Source organism: Phyllobates terribilis, unplaced genomic scaffold, assembly GCF_046119375.1.
Source record: "Phyllobates terribilis strain yellow unplaced genomic scaffold, ASM4611937v1 Scaffold_4__5_contigs__length_816908805, whole genome shotgun sequence".
NCBI lineage: Eukaryota > Metazoa > Chordata > Amphibia > Anura > Dendrobatidae > Phyllobates > Phyllobates terribilis.
In genome coordinates, this window is record NW_027362764.1 from 528,959,446 (window position 1) to 528,981,889 (window position 22,444).

Below are 22,444 nucleotides of genomic sequence, written 5' to 3' on the forward strand. Positions count from 1 at the left end.
GAGGGAGTACATTGCAAACCGTACCAATGTCCTCCGTGTATCCTCTGTGCCTTATAATTATTGGGTATCCAAGCTGGATACATGGATTGAACTGGCTCTCTATGCCTTGGAGGTCCTGGCCTCCCGTGCCACCAGCGTTTTATCAGAGCGGGTTTTTAGTGCCGCTGGTGGAATTATAATTGATAAGCGCATCTGCCTGTCAACTGAAAATGCTGACAGGCTGACTCTTATAAAAATGAACAAGGGCTGGATTGGGCCAGATTTCTCAACACCACCGAAAGATAGCAGCGTAACAAACTCAAATCCAGTGTCTTTTCTTGGGAGGTGTATTCCCATGCACCTTTTCACACCCAAACATGGGTATGCGCTTCCTGATTTTGGCTCTTTGCTCTTGTCCTACTCCTTCTCCTCATCCTCCACCACCATATCAACAGGGTGACTGTGGTCCGTGATGCAACATCCACATAATTTTTTAAAAAGGTGTTTATGATGCCCGTAAAAAACATTTTTTATACAGGATGTTCATGTATACCCTCCAGGGCTAAATGTTTGTCAGCCCATACACTTAGTGCATGGGCATTACAAGTATAGGAGGCCTGCTCCTTTCTAATGGGAACATTTTTTTATGAGGCCCTCCTCCACGTCTCTTCCAAGGGGCATTGGAGTGCCTCCAAATTTTTGGCAGCCCTTGCATTCACTGCATAGGCCAACACAATGGGAGACCCACTTCCTAATAATGGGAACATTGTTTCGAGGAGGCCCTCTGACCTCCACGTCTCTTCCAAGGGGCATTGGAGTGACTCCAAATTTTTGGCAACCCTTGCATTCACTGCATAGGCAAGCACAATGAGAGACCCACTTCCTAGTAATGGGAACATGGTTTTCAGGAGGCCCTCCTCTAAGCCTCTTCAAAGGGGTATTGGCGTGCATCCAAATTTTCAAAGTGGTATTGGGGTACTTCCAAATTTTGGGCAGCCTTGCCACTCACTGCATACGCAATAACAGTATAGGAGACCCAGTAATGGGAACAACGAAACATAGCCGGCTGATGGCTCTCTAAGAATAGTGAGGTCCGACTGCTGGCCCTTTAAGAATAGTAAAGGCTGCCAGATGGCCCTATAAAAATAGGCTTTGTGACTTTCAGAGTCCCTCCTTCATAAATGAAACATGATGTGTCTGATGAAATCTCACACACCACATGGCCAGTTAAGGTTGTAAAATGTTAAAATGACATTTCCTGGTGAATGCATTTGTCACGGTTGAAAGCAATGCAAAAGTGCAAAAACGCATCAAAAACACTACGTGTGAACATAGCCCAAGGTGTGGAGGAGAATTTTTGTTTTTGGTTATTTATTTTTCTTTATATACAAGTCATTACTCTGGAAAGGATGTTCCTTAACATATTTCCCAGGAAAATCCATTTTGGTTTCGTTTTGGTATGTTTTATTGTGAGTCCGGAAAAGTGACGTAATACCTCTGACAACGTTGTTGACAGCAGTGATTTGGGAGTGATAAATGCTTACAGGGGGTCTTCCCCATGCTGTCCCCATGTCATTTGAGCACTGTTCCCATCGATTTGGGCAATTTTAGGCCCTCTGCAGACCGCCAGGGGGAGTCGCCTGAAAAATGCTCGAGTTTCCCATAGACTTACATTGGGCTCATTGCTCAGATCGAGCACCCGAGTAATCCAATGAGCTCGACCCGCGCATCGGGCACCCGAGCATTTTAGTGCTCGCTCATCACTATTTAAAACATCATAAAATATGTATATATCTATATAAAGTGCATACCATGAAGTCTTGTTTCCCCTTATGAAGATATGGGCGAAACGCACGTTGTGGCAGCGAGGCTGACAGCATACATACACTAGCCATCTAGCAACAGGTATTTATGTTTCTATTGTGACTGAAATCAACTGTGTACATATGATCTTACACATTATATGAATTGCACCAGTTATTAGCTTTAGTTACTTATTGCCAGCCAACAGGCTTCAATTTAGACTTTAGAGGCGCATGTATAGCACATAGCACTTTATTTCTAAACAAAGAATTTAAACTGGTTTTTGGCTGCAAATTTTGTTATTGTTTCTCAAATAGCTCTATGTGGATGTAATCACTGAGTCACTTTCTTGTAAGTGCACTATGATAATTAGGATGGTCGAAATTGAGTGTCCAGAACCTGAATTGAATGCGGTTTTCTGGTTCATTATATGATAATTTTGTCATGTAAAACTAATCCTCGCCTTCATGGTATGCACTTTATATAGATAGATGCATATTTTATGATGTTTTAAACAATATTAATAAAGATATATATTCGTTGGTTAGAATACTCATAGTATTCCTTCACTTAATAGTTTGGGAATGTGGTGTTATCACTAAATGTAAGTATCAGAACATCTGACATGTTTCAGAATGAATTCCTTAATCACAGCTAACTTATGCAACTTTAAGCATCTCCACAGTAACAGACTACAAACAAACATATGTAGTCTGATCCTGCAGCCACATTCTCTTCTACCCATCCCATAATTCTAGCTAACACACATTTGGCAATTTAGCAAGAAGTAGAGACCAGATTAGATGACACGCTTTGCTTGTAGTCTCTTTTCACAGAGACACATAGGTCAGCACAGAACTTTAGAATATTTTTAATTTAGACTGTATGCAAAGCGGTATCATTGATCATTTAAGATGCATCAGAGCAATAAAAAGATTAAACATAGGGCTTGTATCAGACTGGGGTGCACAGAGCCCAGAGGTAGAAATTACATTAGGGACCCACACTAAATCCATATACAAACACTTGTTAGATATCATCCCTGTTAAAGAGGAGTATTGACTGTAAAACACTGGTGGCTGCTCCACATCTGCTGTGCCTACAACATAACTGTAATGTACAATTATGATACAATGCATTAACACCTTCACGACCTGTGGCATACATGTACAGCACTGTGGGTAGTGCGTTCCTGCAAACCACCGCACCAGAATGATGCAACGAGCCAGCGCGATCATCGCCTGGTGTCAGATTTATTTAAAAGCCGACACCCTTCCGTAATGCCCACTATCGAAGTTAGCGCCATTCGTGGGCATTTAACTGCTCTGATGCCGCTGTCAATAGCGACAGCAACATCAATGGGCTTACTGAGGGAAGGAGCTCCCTCTCTGCTCTGATTGGCACAATGCGATTGAGATTGTGATGTGCCAAAAGTCTGCATGGTGACCCCAGGCTGAAACGTCCTGCATTGAACAGGAGCTGACGAGCCTCCTGCCTGTGTGCAGTTCACTGATCTAGTACTCTGCAATGCAAAAACATTGTAGAGAGTTAGATCAGCGATCAGGGCAAGGAAAGTTTATATCCCACACTAAGAAAAGGTAAAAAAGTACAAAAGAATTTTAAAAAATTGTTAAAATATTTTAACAAAATCACAAAATAAAGAACAAAAAAAATAGAACAAATATTATACCAATAATTACATACAGTGCCATGTGAAAGTATTTGGCCCCTTGAACTTTTCTACATTTTGCCACATTTCTGGCTTCAAACATAAAGATATAAAATTCTAATTTTTTGGGGAAGAATCAAAAACAAGTGGGACTTAATCGTGAAGTGGAACGAAATTTATTGGATATTTTAAACTTTTTAAAAAAATTAAAAACTGAAAAGTGGGGCGTGCAATATTATTCGGCCCCTTTACTTTCAGTGCAGCAAACTCACTCCAGAAGTTCAGTGAGGATCTCTGAATGATCCAATGATGTCCAAAATGACTGGTAATGATAAATAGAATCCACCTGTGCGTAATCAAGTCTCCGTATAAATGCACCTGCTCTGTGATAATCTCAGGGTTCTGTTTCGAGTGCAGAGAGCATCATGAAGACCAAGGAACACACCAGGCAGGTCCGAGATACTGTTGTGGCGAAGCTTTGAGCTGGATTTGGATACAAAAAGATTTCCCAAGTTTTAAACATCTCAAGGAGCACTGTGCAAGCGATCATATTGAAATGGAAGGAGTATCAGACCACTGCAAATCTACCAAGACCCGGCCGTCCCTCTAAATTCATCTCGAACAAGGAGAAAACTGATCAGAGATGCAGCCAAAAGGCCCATGATCACTCTGGATGAACTGCTGAGATCTACAGCTGAGGTGGGAGAGTCTGTCCATAAGACAACAATCAGTCTTATGGTCGTAAGAGTGGCAAGAAGAACGCCATTTCTCAAAGATATCCATAAAAAGTCTCTTTTGAAGTTTGACACAAGCCACCTGGGATACACAACAAACATGTGGAATAAGGTGCTCTGGTCAGATAAAACCAAAATCGAACTTTTTGGCCACAGTGCAAAACAATATGTTTGGCGTAAAAGCAACACAACTCATCACCCTCAAAACACCATCCCCACTGTCAAACATGGTGGTGGCAGCATCATGGTTTGGGCCTGCTTTTCTTCAGCAGGGACAGGGAAAATGGTTAAAATTGATGGGAAGGTGGACGGAGCCAAATACAGGACCATTCTTGAAGAAAACCTGTTGGAGTCTGCCAAAGACCTGAGACTGGGACAGAGATTTATCTTCCAACAAGACAATAATCCCAAACATAAAGCAAAATTTACAATGGAATGGTTCAAAAATAAACGTATCCAGGTGTTAGAATGGCCAAGTCAAAATCCAGACCTGAATCCAATCGAGAATTTGTGGAAAGAGCTGAAAACTGCTGTTCACAAATGCTCTCCATCCAACCTCACTGAGCTCGATCTGTTTTGCAAGGAAGAATAGGCAAGAATTTCAGCCTCTTGATGTGCAAGACTGATAGAGACATACCCCAAGCGACTTGCATCTGTAATAACAGCAAATTTGGCGCTACAAAGTATTTACTCAAGGGGGCCAAATAATATTGCACGCCCCACTTTTCAGTTTTTAATTTTTAAAAAAAGTTTAAAATATCCAATAAATTTCATTCCACTTCACGATTGTGTCCCACTTGTTGTTGATTCTTCCCCAAAAAATTAGAATTTTATATCTGTATGTTTGAAGCCAGAAATGTGGCAAAAGTTAGAAAAGTTCAAGGGGGCCATATACGTTCACAAGGCACTGTATATTAATGTAAAAACAAAAATAAACAAACAGTACAGTATTTTGGCATCACTGCATCCGGAATGACCTGATCTATACAACTGCCACTAGTTTACCACTTTAGTGAATACTGTAAAAAAAAAAGAAAAAAAATGTGGCACAAAACTATGCTTTTTCATCATTCCACCGGAAAGAAAGTGGAATAAAACTCAATCAAAAAGTCAAATGTAAATAAAAATGTTATTACTGAAAACATAATTTTATCCGTACAAAAAACAAGCTGCCAAACAGCTCCAAAATTACATAACACCCTCAAACCATTACAGCAAAATTTGAACTCCAATATGGCACTGTGAAAATGTAAAATCTGGAGCTAAAACTAAATTTTTGTGATAAAATTGTAATTATTTTCACCACCCAATGGTACAAAGTTCTGTGACTAACCTGTAGTGAGAATATGATCATTGCTCCCTTAGATAAATTCATTGAGAGGTGTAGTTTGTAAAATGGGAGAATTCTGCTATTCTGGCACCTCAGGGGCTCTGTCAATGTGAAATTACACCCATAAACCATAACAGCAAAATCTGAACTGTAATATGGTGCTCCTTCCTTTCTGAGCTCTATACTGTGCCTCGAAAGCAGTTTTCAACCACATTTGGGGTATTGGCGTACAACGGAGAATTTGCATAACAAATTGTTCTATTCGTTTTCCCCTATTAGCCATTTTGAAATTTAAAAATTTGGTGGCAAAGTATCATTTTAGTGGAAAATATAAATTTTAATTTGCCCAGCCCAATGTTATGCAATTCTGTGAATCACCTGAGGGCTGGAAATGTTCGCTACACCCCTAGATCAATTCCATGAGATGAAGTTACCAAAGTAGGGTCACTTGTGGGGGCTTCTGCTGCTTAGCACATCAGGGGCTCTGCAAATGCTACATGGCGTCTGTTATCAATTGTAGCCAATTTTGGCTACAAAAGTCAAATTGTGCTCCTTCTCTTCTGAGAAGTGTGCCCAAACAGCAGTTTTCCACCATATATGGGGTATCAGTGTACTCAGGATAAATTGCATGTTCAATTTTCTCCTTTTCCCTTGTGAAAATGAAAAATTTGGGGCTAAAAGACTTTTTTTGTGTGGAAAAATATTGTTTTTTATTTTTAAGGCTCAACGCTGTAAAATTCTGTGCAGCACTTGCCGGTTCAAGTGCTCACCATACCCCTAGATAAATTTCTTGAGGGGTGTAATTTCCAAAATGGGGTCACTTGTAAGTGTTTCTGCTGCTTAGCACATCAGGGGCTCTGCAAACTCAACATGGCATTTTTTATTTATTTCAGCCTATTTTGCGCTCCAAGAAACAAATGGTGCTCCTTCCCTTCCAAGCCCTGCTGTGTGCCCAGACAATGGTTTTTCACCACATATGGGGTATCAGCATACTATATGGTCCACTTTCTCCTGTTACCGTTGTGAAAATGAAAAATTTGGGCTAAAGCAACATTTTTGTGGAGAAATCTTAATTCCTTCCATATTATATTAATTCCTGTGAAGCACCTAAAGGGTTAATAAACTTTTTCAATGTGGTTTTGAGCACTTTGAGGGGTGCAGTTTTTAAAATAGTGTCATCTTCGAGTATTTTCTGTCACATAGGCCCCTCAAAGTCGCTTCAAATGGAATGTGGTCCCTAAAAAATATTGGTTTTGTAAACTTTGTTGGAAAAATTAGAAATTGCTGTTAAATTTTAACCCTTCTAACATCCTAACAAAACAAATATTTTTCAAAAATGATGCTGATTTAAAGTAGCCATGTGGTAAATTTTATTTATTAACCATTTTGTGTGATATATTATAACTATCTGGTTTAAGGGCATAAAATACTATTTTAAATATTGCGAAATTTTCAACATTTTCACCGAAATTCCAATAATTTCATAAATAAATGCAAAAAATATTGACTTAAATATACCACTAACATAAAGTACAATGTGTCACCAAAAAAGTTCTGAGAATCACTGGGATACATTGAAGAGTTCCAGAGTTCTTACCTCATAAAGTCAAGATGGTTAGAATTTGAAAATTTGGCTTGCTCAGGAAAGTGAAAACAAGCTTCAGGGTGAAGGGGTTAAAGAGGTTATTTTGTGAAAAGCTATCACTAATGCACAAGTAATAACTTACTGATTGGTGAAGGTCCAATGGCTGGGTCCTGTTCTAATCAGAAGAACAGGAAACATTTGTCTTGGACGGGAAACTTGTATCCCTGTTTCAAATAGAAATAGTGTATCAGATGTCTGACCGCCGCCCCTCCTTTCTAATGGGGAAAAATGTCACCTGATTAGTGTGAGACAGCATATGGACCCCCACCAATCAGTAAGTTATCGCTTATCCTGTTTATAGGTGATAACTTGTTTTCACCAGAGAACCCCCTGTAATTTCACCTCAACCACTGTATAACAGGCCAGGGAGGAGTTAAACTTTCAAACATTTAATCTCTAATGGATATACAGAATCTTCCACTTATTGATAGCAAAAAGAGCAAGTTATCTCTATTCATAACATAATTTACTATACCAAGATCAATATACCAATAATACCACATACAAAGGACAATTAATGCCACAACATGAGCAGACTACATATAACACTCACATAGTGACTGTATAATACCAAATACAATGGACAAATGTCGCCACACCATGAGCAGACTATATACTACCATAAAACTGACCATATACCATTAAAAAGGGACAAAAGGGACAAATACTGCCACATTATAACCAGACCACATATTACCCCCAAACATGACCGAATAATACCACAAACAAGGGATAAATATTGTCACACCAAGACCAGACCACATATTACCACCACATAGTGACCAAGTGATTCCACATTTAAGGGATGAATACCGGTCCACTATGACCAGACTACTTATTACTACCTCATAGAGACCAAATAATACCACTAACAAGGATAAAGACACACACCATGACCAGACTACATATTACCACCACATTTATTTAGTGACTAAATAATACTAACATGCTGATTTTTAGTAAAAAACATAGTACTAACACTAATATTATTACAAATGACAGTTATACACAGGAGCTTTGTAGAAAGTATGTATAATATAACCAGAGATGCATCCCTCTGTCTGAAGCCTTTAAAGATTGCGCAAGCTCGACATGCCTGTGCAGTCTGGCTCCAGAAAGAAGAACGCATGGAGCCGTTACAGGTAAGAGGAGTGTGTATTGCGCCCAAGATTGCTGCATGCGTAGACACTGAACACATACCGCGATCTGCGGCGCCATACTTACATACTTACCTGACCGGGGGGAGCATTGCCACGGCGCCTCTCTTCTCCCCAAAGACTGGGGCAGGAGTGGGGCGTCGGAATCGGCGCATGCACATAGTGCTATCCGGCGCCATTTTACTGAAGACACATTTGCAGTGTGTCTTCAGAAAAATGGCGCCAGACAGCGCGGCATGGGCACGCGCGTACTTCGGCGCCGCACTCCTCCCCCGGCCTCCGGCAGAACGAGACACAGCGCTTGAGCACAGGGAAGAAAAGGGAGTATAAGTGTTTATTTTTTTTACATGTGTGCAGCGTGATAGGGATGAGAGGTGCCATACTGTACATACCAGGATTTGGGGGTGAGGGGGCCACGCATACCAGGATTGGGGGATGAGGGGGCCACACAGACCAGGATTGGGGTGAGGGGGCCACACAAACCAGGATTGAGGGTGAGGGGGTCACACAGACCAGGATTGGGGGGTGAGGGGGTCACACAGACCAGGATTGGGGGTGAGGGGGCCACACAAACCAGGATTGAGGGTGAGGGGGTCACACAGACCAGGATTGGGGGGTGAGGGGGTCACACATTCCAGGATTGGGGGGTGAGCGGTGCCACGCATACCAGGACTGGGGATGAGGGGTGCCATGCATACCAGCATAAGGGGTACCATACATACCAGGATAAGGATGAGGGATGGGGTACCATGCATACCAGGATAGGGATGAGGAGTGCATGCATTCCAGGATGGGGGTGAGGGAGCCATGCATACCAGGATTGAATATGAAAGAGCCATGCATACCAGGATAAGGGATGAGGGGTTCCATGCATACCAGGATGGGGATGAGGGGTGCCATGTATACCAGGATAGGATGGGGTTCAGCACATAACAGGTTGGGGAACAGGATTGGGGAGCACAATTACCAGGATGGGGGCAGCACAAATACCAGGATGGGAGACCATATTCCAATAAAAATGCTCGCCACCCGGGCATAGAATGGGTTCAATAGCTAGTCTATAATATAACCGGCCAAGCGTCCTTCTGTCCGAAGCCTCTAAAAACTGCGCATGAGCGACGTGCAGTTTGGCTCCAGACAGAAGAACGCTTAGAGCCGTTACAGGTAAGAGGAGTGTATGGCGCTGGAAATCGCGATATGCGTAGACACTGAATGCATAACGCGATATCCGACACCATACTTACATACTTACATGACCGGGAGGAACTTTGCCATGGTGCCTCTCTTCTGGCTGGAGACCGGGGGCGGAGTGAAGGCTTCAGAATCGGCGCATGCACATAGCGCTATCCGGCGTCACTTTACTGAAGACACATCTGCAGTGTGTCTTTAGCAAAATGGCGCTGGACAGCGCGGTGCTCCGGCGCCGCACTCCTCCCCAGCCTCCGGCAGAACAGGACACAGCAGCACTGGAGCACAGGGAAGAAAGGTGAGTATAGGTGTTTATTTTTTTTTGACCATGCATGCCAGGATTGGGCGTGAGTGGAACAGGCATACCAGGATTGAGGGATGAGGGGTGCCATGCATACCAGGATTGAGGGGTGAGTGGACCATGCATACCAGGATTGCGGGATTAGGGGGCCACGCATACCAGGATTGCGGGATGAGTGGACCACGCATACCAGGATTGGGGAATGAGTGGACCATGCATACCAGGATTGAGGGATGAGGGGGCCACGCATACAAGGATTGGGGGATGAGGGGTACCATGCATACCAGGATTGGGGGATGAGGGGTACCATGCATACCAGGATTGGGGTATGAGGGGTTCCATGCATACCAGGATTGGGGTATGAGGGGTACCATGCATACCAGGATTGAGGGATGAGGGGAACCATGCATACCAGGATTGAGGGATGAGGGGTACCATGCATACCAGGATAGGGGATGGGGGGTACCATGCACACCAGGATTGGGGGATGAGGGGTATAATGCATACCAGGATTGGTGATGAGGGGTATCATGCATACCAGGATAGTGATCTGGGGGACCATGCATACCAGGATTCGGATGAAGGGCCATGCATACCAGGATAGGAATGAGGGGTACCATGTATACCAGGATAGGGATGAAGGGTACCATGTATACCAGGATAGGGATGAGGGGTACCATGTACACCAGGATAGGGATGAGGGGTACCATGCATATCAGGATGAGGGATGAGGGGTGCCATGCATGCCAGGATTGGGGGATGAGAGGAACAGGCATACCAGGATTGAGGGATGAGGGGGCCATGCATACCAGGATTGGGGGATGAGGGGTGCCATGCATACCAGGATTGGGGGATGAGGGGTACCATGCATTCCAGGATTGGGGTATGAGGGGTACCATGCATACCAGGATTGGTGTATGAGGGGTACCATGCATGCCAGGATTGGGGGATGAGGGGTACCATGCATACCAGGATTGGGGGATGAGGGGTACCATGCATACCAGGATAGGGGATGGGGGGTACCATGTATACCAGGATTGGGGGATGAGGGGTACCATGCATACCAGGATTGGTGATGAGGGGTACCATGCATACCAGGATAGTGATCTGGGGTGCCATGCATACCAGATACCAGGTTTGGGGGGTGAGTGGACCATGCAAACCAGGATTGGGGCATTAGGGGGCCACGCATACCAGGATTGGGGGATGAGTGGAACAGGCATACCAGGATTGAGGGATGAGGGGGCCACGCATACCAGGATTGGAGGATGAGGGGTGCCATGCATACCAGGATTGGTGTATGAGGGGTACCATGCATGCCAGGATTGGGGGATGAGGGGTACCATGCATACCAGGATTAGGGGATGAGGGGTACCATGCACACCAGGATAGGGAATGGGGGGTGCAATGCATAACAGGATTGGGGGATGAGGGGTACCATGCATACCAGGATTGGTGATGAGGGAACCATGCATACCAGGATAGTGATCTGGGAGGCCATGCATACCAGGATTCGGATGAGGGGCCATGCATACCAGGATAGGCATGAGGGGTACCATGTATACCAGGATAGGGATGAAGGGTGCCATGTATACCAGGATAGGGATGAGGGGTACCATGTACACCAGGATAGGGATGAGGGGTACTATGCATACCAGGATGAGGGATGAGGGAGCCATGCATACCAAGATGAGGGATGCAATGCATGCCAGAATTGGGGATGAGGGTTGCCATGCATGCCAGGATTGGGGTTGAGGGGTGCCATGCATGCCAGGATTAGGGGTGAGGGGTGCCATGCATACCAGGATTGGGGTGAGGGGTGTCATGCATACCAGGATAGGGATGAGGTGTGCCATGCATACCAGGATAGGGATGAGGGGTGCCATGCATAACAGGATTAGTGGTGAGAGGTGCCATGCATACCAGGATAGGGATGAGGGGTGTCATGCATACTAGGATTGTGGGTGAGGGGTGCCATGCATACAGGATTGGGGATGAGGGGTGCCATGCATACCAGGATTAGTGGTGAGAGGTGCCATGCATACCAGGATTGGGGGTGAGGGGTGCCATGCACACCAGGACTAGTGGTGACAGGTGCCATGCATACCAGGATGTATTGCCAAGTTTTTAGTAATAAGGTTCGGATATGGCTTTAAAGAAGGCAATCACTTGTAATATAACGCAATTATATTTATAACATTTAATTTGAATGATAAAATACAGAATCAAAGAATACAACCCCTGGCAAAAATTATGGAATCACCGGGCTCGGAGGATGTTCATTCAGTTGATTAATGTTGTTGAAATAAAGCAGATCACAGACATGGCACAAAACTAAAGTCATTTCAAATGGCAACTTTAGGGCTTTAAGAAACACTAAAAGAAATCAAGATTAAAAATGTGGTACTCAGTAAGGGTAATATTTTTCAGACCAAGCAGAGGGAAAAAATTATGGAATCACTCAATTCTGAGGAAAAAATTATGGAATCACCCTGAAAATTTTCATTTCCAAAACTAACACCTGCATCAAATTAGATCTGCTTGTTAGTCTGCATTTAAAAAGGAGTGGTCACACCTTGGAAAGCTGTTGCACCAAGTGGACTAATATGAATCATGGCTCCAACACGAGAGATGTCAATTGAAACAAAGGAGAGGATTATCAAACTCTTAAAAGAAGGTAAGTCATCATGCAATGTTGCAAAAGATGTTGGTTGTTCACAGTCAGCTGTGCCTAAAATCTGGACCAAGTGCAAGCAACATGGGACGGTTGCTAAAGGCAAATATAGTGGTAGACCAAGGAAGACATCAAAGCATCAAGACCGGAAACTTAAAGCAATATGTCTCCAAAACAGGAAATGCACAACAAAACAAACGAAGAACGAATGGGAGGAAACTGGAGTCAATGTCCGTGACCGAACTGTAAGAAACCGCCTAAAGGAGATGGGATTTACATACAGAAAAGCTAAACGTAAGCCATCATTAACACCTAAACAGAAAAAAAACAAGGTTACAATGGGTTAAGGAAAAGCAATTGTGGACTGTGTATGACTAGATGAAAGTCATATTTAGTGATGAATCGCGAATCTGCATTGGGCAAGGTGATGATGCTGGAACTTTTGTTTGGTGCCGTTCCAATGAGATTTATAAAGATAACTGCATAAAGAGAACATTCAAATTTCCACAGTCATTGATGATACAGGTCTGCATGTCAGGTAAAGGCACTGGGGAGATGGCTGTCATTACATCTTCATTAAATGCCCAAGTTTACATTGATATTTTGGACAGTTTTCTTATCCCATCAATTGAAAGGATGTTTGGGGATGATGACATCATTTTTCAAGATGATAATGCATCCTGCCATAGAGCAAAAACTGTGAAAACATTCCTTGAACGAAGACACATAAGGTCAATATCATGGAATGCAAACAGTCCAGATCTCAATCCAATTGAAAATCTTTGCTGGAAGTTAAAGAAAATGGTCTATGACAAGACTCCAACCTGCAAAGCTGATCTGGCAACAGCAATCAGAGAAAGTTGGAGCCAGATTGATGTAGAGTACTGTTTGTCACTCATTAAGTCCATGCCTCAGAGACTGCAAGCTGTTATTAAAGCCAGAGGTGGTGCAGCAAAATACTAGTGATGTATTGGAGTGTTCTTTTGTCTGTTTGTTTTTCATGATTACATAATTTTTTCCTCATAATTGAGTGATTCCATCATTTTTTCCCTCTTCTTGGTCTGAAAAAAATTACCATTACTAAGTACCACATTTTTAATCTTGATTTCTTTTAGTGTTTCTTAAAGCCCTAAAGTTGCCATTTGAACTGACTTTAGCTTTGTGACATGTCTGTGATCTGCTTTTTTCAACAACATTAAACAACTGAATGAACATCCTCCGAGCCCGGTGTTTTTAAAATTTTTGCCAGGGGTTGTAGTATGATATTATGATATTGAGTACTCTTTTGTAGATTCTAACGTACAAAGGTTAAATACTTATAAAGGTTACATACTTACTGTTAGATAGAAGAAGAAAAAAGATTTCCCTAGTAGCATGTACATCATCTGTCCGAAACTTGAGCTGGAGAAGCGTTCAGCGATGGGCAGAGAATGCGTCCTAGGTAGTGTTGAGTGAGCATGCTCGACACTGCTCGGTACTCACCCGAGCATCTCACTACTCAGGATGCTCGGCGAGCACCGAGCATTTTCGGGTTACTCGGGCGGGAGCTCAGGTCTCCGCCCTGCATGTTTGGCGCTCTTTACAGAGCCAATGAACATGCAGGGATTGCCAGCCAGTCACTGTAATGCCGCAGCCATGTTGTTTGTGGGCATTACAGTGATTGGCTGGCCGCACAGCGTCACCTCGAGTATTTAAAACCGGGCGCCGCCATCTTGGACACAGTCGCTCCGGAAAAGACAGTGTAGGGCGAGTGCTGCTGAGCTAGGGAGAGGTATATACTGCGAAATAGGTAGTGTAGGGTCTCTAAAGCCTGCAAAATCAAATAAACAGTCCTTCTGAGAACTAATATCCATCCCAGATATCAGGCAGGCAGGCAGGCTGTATAGGAGACGCAGTGGTTATACCAACAAACACTGCATTACATCAAATTGCTAGACTTAATCCTTTTTTTTCATCTAAATCCTCTTTTTTTTTTTCCCTCTGTCAGACTGTACAAATACCCGTCTTAATAACCTTTTGGTATCCCCCCCCCCCCAAAAAAAAAAAATGAGTGTGTCTGTGAGTGTTCAGACACAATTATATCTGTTTAAAAGAGTCTGGTTTCGACCAGATAATTAGAACTGTGGTTTTGCAGTCCCACGGTTCAAATCTCTGTATTATCCACTTTCTTTTTTTGCCTTTTTTGCATAAAAAAACAGTTTGAGTGTCTCGCTGACTGTTCAGACACAAATATATCTGTTTAAAAGATTCTGGTGTAGGCCAGAGAAATAGAACTGTGGTTTTCCACTTCCACAGATCAAATCTGGGTGTAATCCACCTTTATGCCTTTTTTCCATAAGAAAAAGCAGTTTGAGTGTCTCGCTGACTGTTCAGACACAAATATATCTGTTTAAAAGATTCTGGTGTAGGCCAGAGAAATAGAACTGTGGTTTTGCAGTTCCACAGTTCAAATCTGGGTGTAATCCACCTTCATGCCTTTTTTCCATAAAAAAAAGCAGTTTGAGTGTCTCGCTGACTGTTCAGACACAAATATATCTTTTTAAAAGATCTGGTGTAGGCCAAAGAAATAGAACTGTGGTTTTCCTCTTCCACGGTTCTAATCTCCTTTATATTACTCTTTTGCCATTGATAGAGCAAGTGTTGGCTATTTTACTTCATTTACAAAGGGAAAGGCGTGTGGCAAGGAACGTGGAACTGGACATTCTGGTGATGGTGCGTGCAGAGAACGGGGCCGTGGCCAAGGTGAAAATGTGCCACAACCAACAGCCACATCTTCTAGCTCCCAGTTCTTGACCGAATTACCAGGGAAGCACACAACAACACCACTATTGTGAACTGATCAGTGTGAACAGGTTATTAATTGGATAGCAGATAATACTTCCAGTCACCTGGGCACCACCACCACGGGTCTGTCTTCCACATGGTCAAGTGTTAGTAGCCGTGAGTCTCGACCGCATACTCCTCCTCACCCTGATGCTCCTTCCTCCCTCCCTGCCGAGTGTCGTCAGACAGCAACTGATCACACAGTTGGACACTCTGAAGAGATGTTCACTGGTCCATTTCCATATTTGGGCCCCTTGCCTGCTCAGCTTGAAGTGGTGGAAGAGGAGATCCCTTGTAGCGATGGTCAAATATTTTAACAGCCATGGCCACAGGAAGGCGACGCTGGCAATTTGTCACAAGGGGTGGACGATGATGAGACACAATTGCCACAAAGTGAGGATAAGGACCGTGGTGCGGAAGTGGAAGAGGAGGAGGTGGTGGATGATCTAGTAACTGACCAAACATGGCAGGTGGACATGCAGAGCGAGGCCAGCAGCACACAGGGGGAGAAAGGCAGAGTACCCAATCAGGCAGGAAGAAGCAGTGTGGTGGCCGCAGACAGAAGGCGGGCAACCGTTCCCCGTAACACCAACACGAGGGACGTTGCCAGTACAACCGGTAGGTCTTCCAGAGTCTGGAATTTTTTTAAAGACTCTGCTGATAACCCCAAAAAGGCCATTTGTACCACCTGCCATCAGCAGGGGTGACAAAACTACCAGCCTGACCACCACCAGCATGATCAGGCACATGTCAGCAAAGCACCCGACTTTGTGGAGCAAACCCCAGGGTCCACGACCAGTGCCAACGGTTGTCACCACTGCTTCTTCTTGCCTCAGCCAAGTGGTGATGATGCCATCATTAGCGTCAGCATCCCACTTGTCTGTCTTTTGCAATGCTCTCTGCAGAGAATTAAAGAGGAGGCACTGCAGCCAGAGTATGATGAGATGGATCAAGAAGCCGTAGCTGGCGATTACACACAGCCCAGCCTCATCTCATCCCAACGTGCATTGGGGGACAATGAGGGAGAGTAGGAGGAGGAAGAACAGGAGCTGGTATCATGCGCTGTAGACGGTAGTACATGTAAAACTGTCATACAGTCGGTTCAGCGTGGGTGGCCTGAGGACGGGGGGGAGAGGAGAGCATGGTCAGTCGTCATCTTGGTGAGGACACGGAAGTCTTGCCCGTTACCAGTCTGGTACGCATGGCTGACTTTATGTTACGCTGCCTTAACTGTGACCCTCGCATTGTAAAAATGTTGGGTGACAGTCATTACTGGTTGGTTACACCTTTATACCCCCTCTACAAGGAGAACTTTCACTCTCTTATTCCTAAGGTGAAGAGGTCTACAAAAATGGGGCAGTACCAGAAGGCCCTTGCTGCAGAACTGTTAAAAAAATTCCCATCTGAACACGCTAGCCACAGAGGTCACAATTCGTTGACCAACCAAGGTGTACAGGCAAGAGAGACGCAACTCCAATCCAGCAGAGGCAATGGAACACTGTCAATGCTCTGGGACAGTATTCTGAGTCCCATCCAGCTTACAGGACCTGAGGCACGGGGTACTCTCAGAAGGAGTGGAAAGTTTCAAAACATGGTGAGGAATTACCTTGCTGACCTTACCAGCATCCTCCGTGATTCCTCTGTGCCTTTTAATTATTGGGTATCCAAGCTGGACACTTGGAATAAACTCGCTCTGTACGCCTTGGAGGTCCTGACCTGCCCTGCCGTTAACGTGTTATCGGAGCGTGTTTTTGTTGCCGCTGGGGGAATTATAACTGATAAGCGCACTTGCCTGTCAACTGACAATGCTGACAAGCTGACCGTTATCAAAATGAACAAGGGCTAGATTGGGCCAGACTTCTCATCACCACCAAATGACAGCAGAGTAACATAAAGTCTATTGTTGAACGAGCACTAAAATGCTCGGGTGCTCAAAGCTCGGGCCGAGCTCACCGTGATACTCAGGTGCTCGACCCGAGCAATGAGCCCAATGTAGTCTATGGGAGACCCGAGCATTTTTGCGGCGTCCCCCCCGGCAGTCTGTAGAAAGCCTAAAAAGTGCCCAAAACGACAGTGACAGTGCTCAAATGACATGGGGACAGCATGGGAATCACCCCAGGAAGCATTTCTGACCCACAGGTCACTGCTGTCAAAAACTTGGTCAGAGGTATTAAGCCACTTTTACGGGCTCACAATAAAACGTTCAAAAACGAAACTGAAACAGTTTTCCTGTGAAATATGTTAAGGAACATCCTTTCCTGGGTAAAGACTTGTGTATAAGGTAAAATAAATAACCAAAAACAAAAATACTCCTCCACACCTTGGGTCATGTTCACAAGTAGCATTTTTTATGCATTTTTGCACTTTTGTATTGCTTTCAACCGTGACAAATGCATTCACAGGTAAATGTCATTTTAACATTTTACAACCTTATCTGGCCATGTGCTGTTTGACACATGCATACAGTGCTGAAAAGACATGGAAACAGCATGGGGAAGACCACTGGAAGCATCTCTGACACCCAGGTCACTGCCTTAATGTGTGCCCATCAGAAGTGATCCTTGCCGCATCAGAAGATGCAGACTTGCAACTATCCCCGTGCAAGTCCTTGTCCCAGGGCAGTGTTCAATTCTACCTCCCCAATTCCTTGCAATGCAAGAGCAAGTATGCAGCCTGCCACCCACCCACCCCCAGGCTACAATACCATACTGCTTGCTTGCACTTGAAATGGGGCCTTTTAGGCATGTGGAGGCTGAATCTGGCCACCACGTCATGGCTGCGTCGGCACCCTGGTATCCATACTCAGTCCCCAGCTGCCTCGCGGCCGGGTGTTCACGCTTGGTCCCCAGCCGCCTTGGGCGGCCGGATGTCCGTAAACGGTCCTCAGCCGCCCCTATTTGTCCTGGTGCACCTTATACACAAGCGTGCATACCAAAACATTACCTGTGCCCTCCTCTGTGCATTTATTGGGAAGGACAGCCTAACCACAAACATGTGGACAAGTGAATGTGGCCAGGGATGGTCCATCTCACTGACACCTTCACACTGGGTTAATATTGTGGAAGCCAGGACACAGTTGGACACTGGGATGCAATACGTCCTCCAGACATAGAGGATTGCGGGTCCTGGGTCAATAAGGCTTCAACACAAAGTTCAGAAGGTAGACAGCAGCAGTGGTCGGCCTCCTACACAATGAGTAAATTATTCATGATCATGAGGCCCTCCATCTCCTTAGCTTTCTGTTCCTTGGAATGCCAGCGCATGTATGTAGAAGCGGCTTGAGGTGGTCAGCGTTTTGGCGCATATCCTACCTCCTCCGAGGATTGCTGGATGTTTTCCTGCTACTATCCCAGTTCTATGACTCCCATTAAAACAAAGCTTCAGGTGATTAATGATGGATGAGTTGGTGGCAAAGGAGAAAGAGCAGGAGGAACAGGAACCATTTACATCAATATCAGGCCAGTCAACCACACATGTCTTGTAGGATATGTTTCTGTACCAAAAGAAGCAGTTCGGCTACACAGTAATAGGGCATACAGTGAGTGCAATGCCTACCAAAATTTTTGAGGCACTCCAATGCCCCTTGGGAGTGACATGGAGGTCAGAGGGCCTTAACTAAACCGTTTTTTCCATTTATAGCAACTGGGTCTCCTGTACACTGTTGGCCTAAGCAGTGAATGGAAGGCTTTCCAAAAATTATGAGGAACTGAATGCCCCTTGAAACAGACGTGGATTACAGCATACTAAAAACCTTCTACCTATTATTGGGGAGTGGGTCTCCCTTAGTGTTCGCCTATGCATTGAAAAGCAAAAGCTGACTAAAATTAGGAGGAAATGCAATGCCCGTTGGAAGAGTCGTGGAGGTTAGAGTTAATTAAAAACAACATTTCAATGCCCCTTGGAAGAGCTGTGGAGTTCAGAGTAGTTTAACAAGACAGTTTTAATGCCCCTTGGAAGAGACGTGAAGGTCAGAGTGGTTTAACAAGACGGTTTTAATGCCCCTTGAAAGAGTGGTGGAGGTTAGAGTGGAACAAAAAGACAATATCAATGCCCCGTCGAAGTGACGTGAAGGTCACAATAGCTTAACAAGACAGTTTTAATGCCCCTTGGAATAGTGGTGGAGATCGCAGTGGAACAAAAAGACAATATCAATGCCCCATGGAAGAGTGGTGCAGGTCACAGTGGAATAAAAAGAAAATATCAATGCCCCGTGGAAGAGTGGCGGAGGTCGCAGTGGAATAAAAAGACAATAACAATGCCCCGTGGAAGAGACGTGGAGGTCAGAGTGGTTTAACAAGACGGTTTTAGTGCCCCTTGGAGGAGGTGTGCTGGTCACAGTAGCTTAACAAGACGGTTTTAAAGCCCCTTGGAGGAGTGCTGGAGGTTACAGTGGAATAAAAAGACAATATCAATGCCCCGTGGAAGAGACGTGGAGGTCACAGTAGCTTAACAAGATGGTATTAATGCCATGTGGAAGAGTGATGGAGATCACAGTGGAATAAAAAGACAATATCCATGCCCCGTGGAAGAGACGTGGAGGTCACTGTAGCTTATCAAGACGGTTTTAATGCCCCTTAGAAGAGACGTGGAGGTCACAGTAGCTTAACAAGATGGTTTTAATGCCCCTTGGAAGAGTGGTGTAGGTTACAGTGGAATATAAAGACTGTATCAATGCCCCGTGGAAGAGACGTGGAGGTCACAGTAGCTTAACAAGATGGTTTCAATGCCCCTTGGAATAGTGGTGGAGGTCGCAGAGGAATAAAAATAAAATATCAGTGTCCCTTGGAAGTGTGGTGGAGGTCGCAGTGGAATAAAAAACCAATATCAATGCCCCTTGGAAGAGACGTAGAGGTCAGAGTGGTTTAAAAAAACGGTTTTAATGCCCCATGGAAGAGACGTGGAGGTCACAGTAGCTTAACAAGACGGTTTTAATTCCCCTTGAAAGAGTGGAGGAGGTTACAGTGGAATAAAAAGACTGTATCAATGCCCCGTGGAAGAGACGTGGAGGTCACAGTAGCTTAACAAGATGATTTTACTGCACCTTGGAGGAGACGTGGAGGTCACAGTAGCTTAACAAGACAGTTTTAATGCCCCTTGGAAGAGACGTGGAGGTCACAGTAGCTTAACAAGACGGTTTTAATGCCCCGTGGTAGAGTGGTGGAGGTCGCAGTAGCTTAGCAAGACGGTTTTAATGCCCCTTGGAAGAGTGGTGGAGGTCGCATTGGAATAAAAATGCAATATCAATGCCCCTTGGAAGAGTGGTGGAGGACACAGTGGAATAAAAAGACAATATGCATGCCCCTTGGAAGAGAGGTGGAGGTAAGAGTGGTTTAACAAGACGGTTTTAATGCCCCTTGGAATAGAGGTGGAGGTCGAAGTGGAATAAAAAGACAATATCAATTCCCTTTGGAAGAGTGGTGGAGGTCGCAGTGAAATTAAAAAGACAATATCAATGCCCCGTGGAAGAGTCGTGGAGGCCACAGTAGCCTAACAAGACGGTTTTAATGCCCCTTGGAAGAGTGGTGTAGGTTACAGTGGAATATAAAGACTGTATCAATGCCCCGTGGAAGAGACGTGGAGGTCACAGTAGCTTAACAAGATGGTTTCAATGCCCCTTGGAATAGTGGTGGAGGTCGCAGAGGAATAAAAATAAAATATCAGTGTCCCTTGGAAGTGTGGTGGAGGTCGCAGTGGAATAAAAAACCAATATCAATGCCCCTTGGAAGAGACGTGGAGGTCAGAGTGGTTTAAAAAAACGGTTTTAATGCCCCTTGGAAGAGACGTGGAGGTCACAGTAGCTTAACAAGACGGTTTTAATTCCCCTTGAAAGAGTGGAGGAGGTTACAGTGGAATAAAAAGACTGTATCAATGCCCCGTGGAAGAGACGTGGAGGTCACAGTAGCTTAACAAGATGATTTTAATGCACCTTGGAAGAGACGTGGAGGTCACAGTAGCTTAACAAGACAGTTTTAATGCCCCTTGGAAGAGACGTGGAGGTCACAGTAGCTTAACAAGACGGTTTTAATGCCCCGTGGTAGAGTGGTGGAGGTCGCAGTAGCTTAGCAAGACGGTTTTAATGCCCCTTGGAAGAGTGGTGGAGGTCGCATTGGAATAAAAATATAATATCAATGCCCCTTGGAAGAGTGGTGGAGGACGCAGTGGAATAAAAAGACAATATGCATGTCCCTTGGAAGAGAGGTGGAGGTAAGAGTGGTTTAACAAGACGGTTTTAATGCCCCTTGGAATAGAGGTGGAGGTCGAAGTGGAATAAAAAGACAATATCAATTCCCTTCGGAAGAGTGGTGGAGGTCGCAGTGAAATTAAAAAGACAATATCAATGCCCCGTGGAAGAGTCGTGGAGGTCACAGTAGCCTAACAAGACAGTTTTAATGCATCTTGGAAGAGACGTGGAGGTCACAGTAACTTTACAAGATGGTTTTTATGCCCCTTAGTAAAGAGACGTGGAGATCACAGTAGCTTAACAAGACGGTTTTAATGCCCCTTGAAAGAGTGGTGGAGGTTACAGTGGAATAAAAAGACAATATCAATGTCCCTTGGAAGAGTGGTGGAGGTCACAGTAGCTTAACAAGACGGTTTTAATGCCCCTTGGAAGAGTGGTGGAGATCGCAGGTGGAATAAAAAGTCAATATCAATGCCCCGTGGAAAAGACCTGGAGGTAAGAGAAGTTTAACAAGATGGTTTTAATGCCCCCTGGAAGAGACGTGGAGGTCACAGTAGCTTAACAAGATTGTTTTAATGCCCCTTTGAAGAGTGGTGGAGGTTACTGTGGAATATAAAGAAAATATCAATGCCCCTTGGAATAGACGTGGAGGTCACAGTAGCTTAACAACATGATTTTAATGCCCCTTGGAAGAGTGGTGGAGGTCGCAGTGGAATAAAAAGACAATATCAATGCCCCTTTGAAGAGTGGTGGAGGTCGCAGTGGAAAAAAAATACAATATCAATGCCCCGTGGAAGAGACGTGGAGGTCACAGTAGCTGAACAAGACTTTTTTAATGCCCCTTGGAAGAGTGGTGGAGGTTACAGTGGAATAAAAAGACAATATCAATGCCCCGCGGAAAAGTGGTGGAGGTCGCAGTAGCTTAACAAGACGGTTTTAATGCACCTTGGAAGAGACGTG